We start from the raw sequence: 12,192 nt of genomic DNA, 5'->3' as shown, positions 1-12,192 counted from the left end.
AAAGGGATGGATCAGAAGGGAAGACCGACCGGTAGGCCTCTCCTTGAGCCCACAGAATCCAAATCTCAGGGCTGGAACCTGGAAGTTCGAGGGCTGAACAAACTCCCCAGGGGCTTCTCAGACTGGCTAGCTCCCTGGCCTCCACCTCCACCCAAGCTGCCTATTCCTGCCCTGGGCAGGAAGGTGGCCACGTGTGGCTATGGTCAGTTTAGGGTTCTGATACCCCTCCTCTTCCCTGCCCCTATGGTCTCCTTTGCTCCTGCTGTAAACTTTCTGCCCCTCTGCTGGGGGTGGGGGCTGAGAGGAAAGGGCATCCTCTGTCTGGGGAGGGATGGAGATTGTGAGTGACAAACTGGATTGATGAGCCACAAGTGGGGTGGGGCGTTACTGTCAGGGATGAGCTATGTCTAAGGCAGGAGTGCCTATCCCAGGCTCCGTGGATGACATGGAACTCGAGGAATTGGTGAACTTGGGGGAGAAGATTATGTCTTTGCTTTCACTAACATCTAAATGAAATTGAGCATTTCCTCCAACTATGATCACAGGCAACAAGCCATAGCTCCATCAGCTGTACTTGTAATGTTGCCATCAATATATAGAAGCAGATACTTTCATATCACCCCAAAACTGTTGCAGATTTCAATAGTTATCGAACCTATCACTGGATCTTGAATGTAATGGGTTGATAAAGAAGTATTTGCATATTACAAATGTTTTTAAAATATTCTCATAACCATATTTTAATATAATTGGTTTAATCCTATGTATTTTATTTTATGTAGGGTTGGGGGAAAAGTGAGAGACCCTTGCTAAGAGCTCAGCTCTGGGATCAGGCCAGGGGACCCCTGCAGCCTGGCTGAGTGCCCTGAGGCAGGCTGCTCATCGTCTCTGAGCCTGGTTCAATCACAGGTCAGTGGGGAGCAGACCCACCTCCTAGGATTCTTGTGAGGTCTGTATGCCGATAGTTCAAGGCCAGGTATACAGTAAGAGATAAGTAGCTGCAGGCTCTGGTTAGCATAAAGACTAAAAAGCTTCCAGGAGGCACCCTGGAGAATAATGAGACAGACTCAGCCAGGTGAAGCAGAGGTGTTGCCGGAAGTCACCGCTTCCTGTGCCAGGCTGGGCGGGGAGAGGGCTGCCGGGAGGCTGGGGACACAGTGACACTTCCTAGCACAGGAGGAGCTGCAGAGACAGTCTACTGGCAGATCCCCCAGACCCAGGTCCCCCAGGGCTGTGGGTTCCCCCCAGAGGCCAAGGGTGCTCACTAAATGGGGAATGAATGAAAGAACATAAAAATGAAGTGTTTTCTGATATAAATTGCCACAGAATAACGGTTGGCTGGGAGGGAGCTTGTTCTTTGCTGATCCAGAGAGGCCGTGGGGTGGACACTCTCTGGATCCCATGGAAGCAGCCAGGTTGCCCACCAGCTTTTGGTGGAAGGTGCAGAGCCTTCCCAGAGGCCTTTGCAAATGGGCCATCTCAGTGCAAAGGCAGGAGGATGGAGCCATGGACCCATCCCAGGAAGTGTCGGGGATGAGCGCCTTCTGTGGCTTGAGTCCAGTCCAGGTCCATGGGGCAGGGGGCAAGGATTGTGGCAAGGGTCACTCTGGGGACCAGCAGCCCAGAGTCCCCAGGCCACACCTCTGGAGGACGGCCAGGGCAGAAGGATGGGAACCCTGCTTTGTCCCAGCAATTTCTCCAACCTTGGGCCAGGGATTTCATCTCTCTGAGCCTCAGTTTCCTCATGTATAAAACAAGAGTGCCTATCTCCTGGGGTGGTTGGGAGGATTCGATAAAATAATGTGTGTAAAATGCTTTCAGAAGTCAAAATAAATTAAGATGTTTTTCTTAGTGGGCTGCCTTGAGTGGTGGGAAGAGCAGTGGGCTTAAAATCAGGAGTTCCTGGTTCTGGCGCTGCTGTGTGACTTTGGGCCAGACCCTTCCACTCTCTGGCCCTCAGCATCCCCCAGTGTGAAAAAAGAGAGTTGGAGTCAGCCCTCACTAAGGCTTCCTTCCTTCTTTGAAGATTCTCTGACGGCAGAGGAGAGGGCTTGCGGCAGGAACACGCAGTGCCCAGACCTGGTTCTGCTCACAGACTACAGACTGTGCTTTCCCAGACGCTGCAGCCACTCTGCTTCCAGTGTGGAGGCCGGGGAAGGCTGTCACTTAGGATCCGCTACATCCACCACAGGCTCTGCCCCCAGGAGCCTAATTAGATGTTATCCCCCATCAGCTGTGTCCATGTCCCCGTGTCCGTGCTATCACCAGGCACGCCAGGATTTCGGGCCAATTGCTTGTTTATGAGACCGTGTATCTTGGGATGAGGCCCAGCAGGCGCCGCCAGCTAGCAAATAAGTTCTCCCCCCTCCCCCCAGCTTGGAACCTGATGACAAGAATCCTCGTTATTCTGACAAGCCTCAGCCCCAAGTCCTGACGAAGGAACACTTGCATCTTCGAGTCAGGCAAACCTGGGTCAGTTCTGGCTCTGGGGCCTTTCTAGCCCCTTGGAGACTTAGTTTCCTCTTCTGTAAAAGGGAACGATGGTTATTTATCTATTGATAATTTGCAGATCTCTTTGGAGGATCATTATAGGTAAATGCCCATAACACAATGGCTTGCAGTATTCACTGAGGCTCAATAAATGTCGGTCCCTGCCCTGTCCTCCACACACAAGCCCCCCAGCTTCTAGGCTCCGCCTGCAGCCCCACCAGGCAGTCAGCACTTGTTTCCCTTCCTGCCCGGCACGCCCTTGGTTGAGGTGGCTGTTCCCACTCCTCTTTGAGTACCGGGTTATTAATTCTCCGTAGGCTCTAGTGAGTCCTTGAGGGAGGGAAGCCGCTGGTGTCCGTGCCTTGGACCCAGCCCAGTGCTGGCACTAGCAGGTGCCTGGCGTGCACAGGAAGGAAGGAACTGGACGTACAGCCGCTCAAGTGCTTTTTCCTACACCATCTCTCCATCCACGCAGTGACCCTGGGAGTTAGATCTGAGAATGCCCATCTCACAGATGGAGAGATGGAGGCTCAGGTGGTGAGGAAGCTGGCCCACGTCTTACAGCTTGTTGGGGGCAGAGCCGGTACTGGTTGGGACCCAGGTGAGGCCGCTCCCCTGGGACCCCCTGAGGCTCTTCCCTGCACCACAGCGCCCTCACCTGGCCAGAGTGCTGACAAGACGTTTCTCGGCTCCCTCCAGCCCAGATCTACATTTGCTTCCTCCGATGGGGGCTTCTCCATCGCCCCTGTCCACCTGCCTTCTTTTCTCTCTCTCCAGAAAGCATGCCCGGGGCCTGGGGGCAGTGAAAGTAAAAGGAGTGATTTACGAACTGAGCTGTTCTTCTTAATCAGAGAACCCCTCCTGGGCCTGCTCAATGCAGATGGGACTGAGCCGCCATCTGGGGCAGTGGGATTGACAAGATTAATAAAGCTGTCTGGCCCAGGCAGGGGCCTGCAGAGGAAAATACAGCAGTGCTGCGTGACCTCACACCGTCTCTGCCCCTCTCTGGGCCTCAGGGCTCCCATCTGTCAAGGGATGGCAGGATGGGGTCATCCCCCAAAGGCCTCCAGCTGGCATGGGGGAGGATGCTAGCCAGCTCGCTGGGACACTGCCTGGTCACCTGATTCAGGGCAGAGCAGCACTGGGTTGGAAACTTTGGAGACTGGGGCATAGCACCCCCTCTTTCTGGCGTCCTCTCTCTTGTGCCATGTCCACGGATCAATGTCTTATCAGGTGCTCTGGTTTGGAGTCTAGCAGACTTAGGCCTGATTCATGGCCAGGTGGTCTTACTAACCATATGAATGAATCCAGGCCAGTTAATTATATTCACTGAGCCTCAGTTTCCTCATCTGTAAGATGGGATAATAATGATACCTACCTCCTAGGTGAAGATTAAATAAGAGGATGCAGGAGAAATGCTTAGCAGAGTCTGGTACATGGTAAATGCTCAATACTACTAGTTATTATTAGGCTCAATTATCACAAAATTGGAGCAACTAATTTGACTTTGGGGCCATTTAAAGGAAAGATATTTATATCCATCCTGACCAAGCCAGACGTCCATGGTCTGCCCCACACCCACCTCCACTGATAACCAGTGAACATGGTTTGGGCATCCACCTAGTTTCAATATATGAGGATGCTGATAATAATAAATCCCCACGGGAACAGTGTTTCCAAGTGTTTTCCAAGAGTTTTCACATCATATCGCTTCATTTCATGAATTCTTACAACCACCTTTGGCTTCAGAACTGAGAATCACAGTTTTCATAGGAGCACCTAGCTTCTCAGGGAGAGTAGTGACTTTCTGAAGGTCTCCAGGGTGCTGGCCAAGACAGGTGCCGTCCCAGGCTGTGCAGAAGCAGTGGTGATGGCTGAGCAGGCAGGCATCTCCCAGGCCATCTTTTCCCAGCTTCCCCTTAGTACAGATCTTCACTGGGTGAGAAAACAATCAGGGAGGGGGCATCCTGGTGAAGAGGAGGTGAGGAGACGCTGGAGATTCACACGGAGCTCAGCACCTCCTCCCCGCCCCCGGGTAAGCCTTCTGCATCACCCAGGCATCTCATCCCAGCCTCAGTGTCCAGAGGAAGGTGGTTTGTGTCACACTCAAGGTGACCACCAGCCTGAGATGCTGGGCAGAGGATGGTGCTTTTGGGGCACCAGGGCTGGGACGGGGCAGGGGAAGAACGGGGGTAAGAGAAAACTATGACCCCCTCCCTGCTTCCCTGAACCCTGGGGCTGGGGTGCATCTCCTGAACTAGACACTGGGGCTTCCATTCCTTAGGCCACAGAAACCCGAGCTCTAGGAAGGACCCTGAGTTGGCTTCATCTTGCCCTGTGAGCCATCCCTGGATAGAGTTCCAGCCCAGAGCTCCTTGGGCCTTGCCTAGACCCCGGGGGCTTCTCCCCCCCAGATGCCCACCCAGGTGGCAGTGTCCTGCCTGGTAGTGACAGTGTCCTCCCTTCCCCACACCCCCGGGGTCAATTTCAGGGGATCTGTCACTGTTCAGATGGGGCTGGGCTTCTGCCCTCTTCCCCACTCCTGGCCCCCAACACAGTTTTTCTAACATCTCGCCTGGAGTTTTAGAAAGAGCCTCGAATCTCAAGAGGATGCAACAGCTTTGCCACAGTTAAGCCTCAGTTTCCTTCCATAAAATGGGGCAATAGTCCACCTTGCAGATCTGTCTTGAGGATTCACCATAATGATGTGAGTGAAGGCAGCCCTTTCCATGAAAGCTGGCTTTGATTCTGACTGCTGGGTGTGGATTCTTGGTCCATCACTTACTAGCTGTGTGATGAAGGACAAGTCACTTCCTTCTCCAGGTCTCGGTTTCCTCATTGTAAAATGGAGGTGATGGTATGATATCTACTTCCTAGGGTTGTTCTTGGCATTTAATGAGCTCATGCATGTAAGCATATAGCCCAAAGCCATACAGCAGATACCGAGGCAGGCAGCTGAAGAACTTGCCACGTGTGTATGTTTAGGCTAAACAGGAGTGGGGTACCAGTTCCTGGAGCCTCAGAGAGCTCTCAGGAGGGCCCCTTCTCCTGCCTTTCCCCACCTCTGCCCATCCCCACCTCTACACTGCCTCAAAACTTACTCCCCTGCACTGTCCCTTTCCCGGTGAAAACTCCCTAACTGCCCCCAGTGGAGTTACGCCAGTGGAGTTACGCCAGTGGAGAGTTTGTCCTCCTGCCTGTGGGCCCCCAGCCCTATTATCATCCCTTCCCTTGCCTCCCCCAATCTCCTACCCCCACTGCCACCCAAGTGTTGAGTTCGTGCTTCTTTGTATCTCCATTTCCTAACACAGCACCCAGCGCAAAGTAGGAGTTGCTGAGCAGATGGGTGGATGGATGGATGGAGGGAGGGATGGATGGAGGGATGGAGGGAAGGATGGAGGGATGGAGGGAGGGAGGGAGAGGAATCTTTCACCTACCGCCCCTCATCCCCACCACTGATGAGAATGGGAAGAAATCTGAACAGGTACCCAAGATGCAGAAATTCCCCCTTCCTGCCCATGGGAAGGCCCACTGCAGCCCAAGCTCCCCCAGACCTCAGGTTTTCCCTGGAAATGTCCTCTAGCCCAGTGTTTGAGCAGCAGCCGGCTATGGAATTCCCCACACATGTGACAGAACAGGAGTCTCCATCTGGGCCCGTTTGACTGCTGAAATCACACCCCCATTCCCACTGCTGGGAGCTGGCAGTGGAAATGAGGAAAGGAGCCTTCTGGCAAATCCTGCAAAGCCTAAGGCACCCTTTCCAGCATCAAATTTCTCTCCCCTGGGAGTCAGAGTTTCCGGGGAGGGTGTTTGATTTACGGCGCTCTGCCAGCACTCTCTTCTGAAGCATCAGTGCAGATGCCCAGGGGGCATCCAGGGGCAACCAGGGGGCATCCAGTTGTACGGGCCACCACACCCACCCTCTTCTCCCCGTTCATCAGCCACATGCAGTAGCGTGTCAGCAGAGCTGAAGCCCGTGCCAGAAACCACAAGTCTCTTGAAGATGTGGTTCCCCATGCGGCCCCAGCCAGGGCACCCGGGAGCTGCCATCTGCGCAGAAGGCGGGCATGGGGTGCGGGCCTCCCCAGCAGGAGTGCCCCAGGTGCTGAGAGCTTTTCATTAGCGCCAACGGGCCCAGATCAGCAAGGCACTGGCCCAGAACGTGCGTGTCCGAAGGGGGGTCGGGTGTTCATAAGCAGCTTCTTCTTTTTTTTTTTTTTTGCGGTACGCGGGCCTCTCACCGTTGCAGCCTCTCCCACCGCAGAGCACAGGTTCCGGACGCGCAGGCTCAGCGGCCATGGCTTATGGGCCCAGCCGCTCCGCGGCATGTGGGATCTTCCCGGACCAGGGCACGAACCCGCGTCCCCTGCATCGGCAGGCGGACTCTCAACCACTGCGCCACCAGGGAAGCCCCACAAGCAGCTTCTTGAATGGGGTTGCTCCTTATAGGCTTCCTAGAATAATGGAATATTCTCTCTTACAGGACAAGCTGGGCCAATAACGGAAATATACAGGAACCCCTCTGACCAAGAGACTGTCCCGCTGACATCAGAACTGCCCAGGTGACAAGTCAGCAATTGCTCCCCCCTTCCCCGTCCCTGTGCACCCCTGTGCCAACCCCTGATACCGTCCTGTCTCCCCAGCAGACCTTTCTCAGTCTGTCTGTCTGTCCCTTCCCGTATCTCTTCTTCTGTCTCTTTCCCTGTCTCTCTCCTTCAGTCTTTCTCCATCTTTCCCTCTCTTTCTGACTTTGTCTGTTTCCCTGATTTGCTGAGTCTCTACTGTTCTGTGTCTGTTTTCTCTTTTCCCACTCTTCCTGCATTTATTCATTCATTCAGACATAGGAATGGAGGACACATGTGCCAGGCACTGCTCTAGACACTAAGAATATGGCAGTGAACAAAGCAAGTCCATGTCTTTCTTTTTTTTGTTTTTTTTTTGCGGTACGTGGGCCTCTCACTGTTGCGGCCTCTCCCGTTGCGGAGCACAGGCTCCGGACGCGCAGGCTCAGCGGCCATGGCTTATGGGCCCAGCCGCTCCGCGGCATGTGGGATCTTCCCGGACCGGGGCACGAACCCACGTCCCCTGCATCGTCAGGCGTACTCTCAACCACTGCGCCACCAGGGAAGCGCAAGTCCATGCCTTTCTAAGCATACATTCTAACAAGGGAAGGTATGTGCTACCAAAATAAATAAGTAAAATATTGAGTGTGGAGAGTAGCTACCGGGCAATGGCCTGGGCTTCAAGAAACAGGGCTCCAGGCCCAGATCCCTCACTAATTGGTTTTGTAACTTGGCCACTCTCCCCTTCCCTTTCACAGCCTTGGTTTTCCCATTTCCATGGTGAGGGTGTTGGGCCAGATCAGTGCTGCTCTACCTTTTCATGGCCAAGAACTTCTTTTATTGAAATGCTGGTGACATAAGTTATACAAGGGCTGGATTCTAAATCAGTGCTTACAGAAACAGTAGTGTCACGTAAAAGTTCCCCTTAAAGCCCTTAAACACCTGGCTTTGTTATACATGAAACAGTCAGTGGCATCCGGGGGTCACATTGAATGATAAAGCACCCATCTGTAAGCACCAACCCTTGGCGGGGGGGGGCGGGGAGTGTTTGCTGTGAAGGGCACAGGTGTCTCAAGACCATGAGAGCCATGGCAGCAAGTCCACTGCTCCCACCCAGGCTCACCCTGGGGCAGGCGCCCACATGGAAGGGCAGCTGGACCCACAGCACCTGAACTGCTTTCCCAGCATGCTTTCCCTGCGCCTGTGGGATTTGAATTCACACGAGGGCAAGTTTGCCTGTGATGCTGACTCCTGCATTTCCTCTCTCTGGGCCTCAAGATTTAAAGGATCTTATTGGTCAAACAGCACTGCCTTTTACCAAGTCATCATTTATGAAGTATACCTTTCTCCCTAGTTCATGTACTGCCGAGTCACACATACCTAGCAGTTAGAGCTTCTGAACAACATGACAAATAGGGTTCCCACCCTGGAGTGGTTTAATGGCTCCAAAACCCAAGACACTTGCCCCTTGAGCCAGGCATTGCGGAGGTGATGATTTGTGAGGTGTTACTTGAAATCCTGAAAATGACTTTAGGAGATTGCTAGCCTCGGGGAACCCAGTATGAAAACCACTGACCACACTCCTCCTCCCTGAGCAGAAATCCTCCGGATCAGAGTCCTTCCCTCTCAGGGTCTGAGAGAGCAGGGCAAGGAGGGAAGGGGAGGAACCGCCGTGTGTCAGGCCTGGCGTGAGAAGCCCTACATACGTTATTTATCATTTAATCCTCAGTCCTCTGATTTCCTGAGCAGGTCAGCATTCTTGGCCCCATTCTGCAGACACGAAAGCAAAGGCCCAGGGAGCTTACGTGACTTGTCCACTGGCCCCGGGGCTAGAAGGAGGTGGAGCCAGGACCCGTGTGACCCTGCAGCCCCACTGTCACTGCCACCCTCCGCTCCGGGACCCTGTGGGCTCCGTGGAATGGGGAATCCTCAGTGGGCCTTTCACCCCTGGCCCCGGGGAGGGCATGGCCTTTCCATTTAGCAGAGATCCGCCCCCTCCGTCTCCTTCATAAGTGCCTTTCGAACATCTTTTTTGAGGAACAGCCAAGCCTTTGTACCTCCATGGTCTGCAGTTTCTTCTCAATCCGCCTTGCAGAGACTATGTTCTACTCTCCTTAGAAGTAAATTAGGGCACTGCTTGATGATGGGCTTAGCGTCCAAAAGGCTCCGTGGGTGGGTGGAGCCAACACCCAGATCCAGGCAGCGATTGGAGGTGCCATGTGTCTGTCACTTTTGTCTGGCCAATTGGCCGTGGAGGTGTGTCCCCACATTCAGGAGCCCCTGTGGCTGGTGGAGCTAGCAGTTGTTGGTCTTTTGATTCTAGCCTGGCCGTGGGCGATGACGCAGGAGGCCGTCTCTCTGGCCACTGGGAAATAAAATGGCATTAAGAGGTGTGAAGACGAGCCTGAATTTTGGAGGAAAATGGATGAATGGGGCGAGGGAATTAGCATTCATTGAAAATGATGATGTGGCTCCGGATTAAGACAGACATGGGTTCAAATCCTGGTTCAGGCACTTCCATGCTGTGTGACCTAAGACAAGTGATTCCATCTCTCTGAAGCTCAATTCCCTCGCCTGAACAAAGGGAAATGACATTACCTAAATCCAGAGCCTTACGAGGATTCAACGAGATTGTGTACGCGTGTTCCTTGGCACATAGTAAGAACTCAAGGGCAGGCAGCGGCTACTCGCTGTTGCTGTTATCAGCTACCATACACCAAGCTCTGTTCTCAGCATTTTCCATGCATTATGAGAAAGGCATTATTTTTTTATGCTAATTTTAAAGAAAAGGAAACTCGGATGTATGCAGTTCAAGAACTTGCCCCAGGCCACCAGCTAAGCAACTGGGATGTGATCCTCTGTCAGGCTGCAAAGCCCTCTGTCCGCTCTGCACCCTGCCCTGGAGCTGACGCCTGGGCTTCCCTGTCTCCATCCACCCTCCAGCTCACATCATCTCTTTTTCCACCTGCTTCACCTTTGAGGTTGTCAGAGGCTCTTCCCAGGAGACACATCACCTTTTATTGCACTCGTCTGGGAGCCCAGCACTCCATAAGGCACCCATTAGATGTAAGCTCTAATGAATGTGGTACATAATAAATACAGGTAGCCCGTTTATGAGCTGCCGTATTTATTATGCCCCTTAAATGCCAGAGAGCCAGAGCCAGCTGAAGCCGGATCAGACCCTGGAGAACAGCTTTGCCTGGGTAGGCAGAGGAGGGGGCCCCCAGAGCCTGGCCCCCCTGCAGACTTCTCAGCATCTCACTGGGGCCGCCCCTCCTGCCCTCTAAAAGCCCACCCGAGTCAGAGCCTGGTGGCAGGAACTGACAGCCCATCAAACTCCATCTCCATCGTTTTGCAGATGAAGACACTGAGGCCAGAGAGAGGAAGTGACTTGCAGAGCTGGAGCTTGGGGCTCCAGACTCCCAGTCCAGTGCTCTTTCTGCCCTGCTGTCTGCCTGAACAGTGGTCCCTGGACCAGGCGGAGCACAGCATCTGAAGTGAGCTGAGGGGCATGCTCACAAGCTCCAGGATGCTGGGCACCTTCCCCTCCCTGAGCTCAGTGTCCTCACCTGTAAAATGGGCACAGTACTTCCTGCCTCGTGCGGCTGTTGAAAGATTCAGGACAGTCACTTCATGGAGCTGGAGCGTGGCTGGCAAAGAGTCGGCACTCAGTGAATGTTCTTCCCTGTCCTCTTCCCCCTTTCCAAGGACGACAGGGTCTCAGCAGATGTATGGAGTTGCATCAGCCAAGTGCCCAGGGGAGAGGGGGTCAGCATGCCGTGCCCAGGGTGCAAGTCTTTGTCCTGGGGTCCTGATCTCATGGTCAGTGATAGCCCAGTGAGTCACCTATGACTGTAAAGTTAGGTGTGTTCCTAGTAAGGGCTGTTCACCCCACTCTGAGCCAGGTGCCGTGGAGAGCCCTGACATAGGACATCTCATTTAATCCTCACAACACGCCAGGATGCAGGTCCTAAATGCCCACTTTCAGATGAAGAAACTGCGGCCCAAGATGTTAAGTCACTTACCAAAGACACAGAGGTAGAGAGGTGTGACGAGCCAGGATTGGAGCCCAGGTATGTCTGGCTTCCGAGCCCATGCTTGGAACTGCCATGTTTAGATGCAGGTTAGTTGCTGCTTCTAGAAGGTCAGAGATGGAGGAGATAGCGGAGGGCTGGTGGCTTGGTGTGAGGACCCGTTCTGGAGGAAGAGAGCCTGGGCTTGGGCATGATGCAAGAGACAAGGATGACCCACCATCAAGGATAATGGTTTAACAACTGGTGGGCGTGGCATGGACCAAGAGATGCTAGCTAAACAGGCCCGCCATACCCATGGGTCCCCACTGAATCTCAGCCCTCCACTGGCTGCTGGGAGGATGGGGCCTGGAGCAAGGGAAGGGGTAGGTCCTCCTGGGTCTGCCCATCCTCTCCCCAGGGCTGTCAGGAAGAAAGCGTAGAAATATTGAACATTGTACATTGAATATGACCGTGACTTGTGCACCTTGAGGGATGGCTTGCGATAGCAGATGCCGTCTGCTTCCCCCGGGCATGGGGGAGGGCTACATCTTGTTTTCAAGCCCCAGTGCCTGGCATCCAGTCGTTGCACAACAAATGTTTGTTGAGTAGAATTGTATTCAGTGACCCGCTACCATGGGCATACTCTTAGGTAGGGACGGGGAGACTCCAGGGGGAGGTGGGGTGCTCTAAGTCTCACGATAGAGGTAGTCAGGGTGGGGGAGCATCTGGGGGCCTGGGGCCCCAGGAGGTGCCTGCAGCTCTTTCCCTGCAACACCCCTCCTCACTGGACTGGTCCTTCGAGTCGGACGGTATGTGGGGTAGTAGGTAGTTTGTTGGACCTGGGTTCTAATCCGCTCTAGGACCTTAGCAAGTCCCTCAAGGCCCTGAGCCTTAGTGTCTCATCTACCAAATAGGAGGCTCGTGTCTGCAATCAAGTAACGTCATGATGTCACACCTCTGAGCACCTGCCACACTGAGTACCTGCTGAGCATACTTCTGCATTATTTCAGTTAATCCTCCCAGCACTGTGGGGAGGAAGCTTCTGTCTTTAATCTCCACTTTCAAGTGGGAGAGAGCAACAGTCAGAGAGGTGGAGTAATTTGCCCAAGACCACACAGCAAATGAAC

General features: G+C 53.6%; 1 protein-coding gene across 2 annotated transcripts in view; it reads left to right on the top strand.

Annotated features, from left to right (window-relative positions):
* Window positions 1–12,192, top strand: part of TSPAN18 (tetraspanin 18) — a 181,888-nt gene that overhangs the window by 149,508 nt on the left and 20,188 nt on the right. For both annotated transcript variants that reach the window (XM_024749096.1, XM_024749095.1), the window contains exon 4: window positions 6,974–7,052. The gene's annotated coding sequence lies outside the window, so the exon portion shown is untranslated. The remainder of the gene's footprint in view (window positions 1–6,973; window positions 7,053–12,192) is intronic.

Source organism: Neophocaena asiaeorientalis, unplaced genomic scaffold, assembly GCF_003031525.2.
Source record: "Neophocaena asiaeorientalis asiaeorientalis breed wild unplaced genomic scaffold, Neophocaena_asiaeorientalis_V1.1 scaffold43, whole genome shotgun sequence".
NCBI classification, from domain to species: Eukaryota; Metazoa; Chordata; class Mammalia; order Artiodactyla; family Phocoenidae; genus Neophocaena; species Neophocaena asiaeorientalis.
Note: the sequence above shows the minus strand (reverse complement) of the source record. Positions and strands in the feature narration are given on the sequence as shown.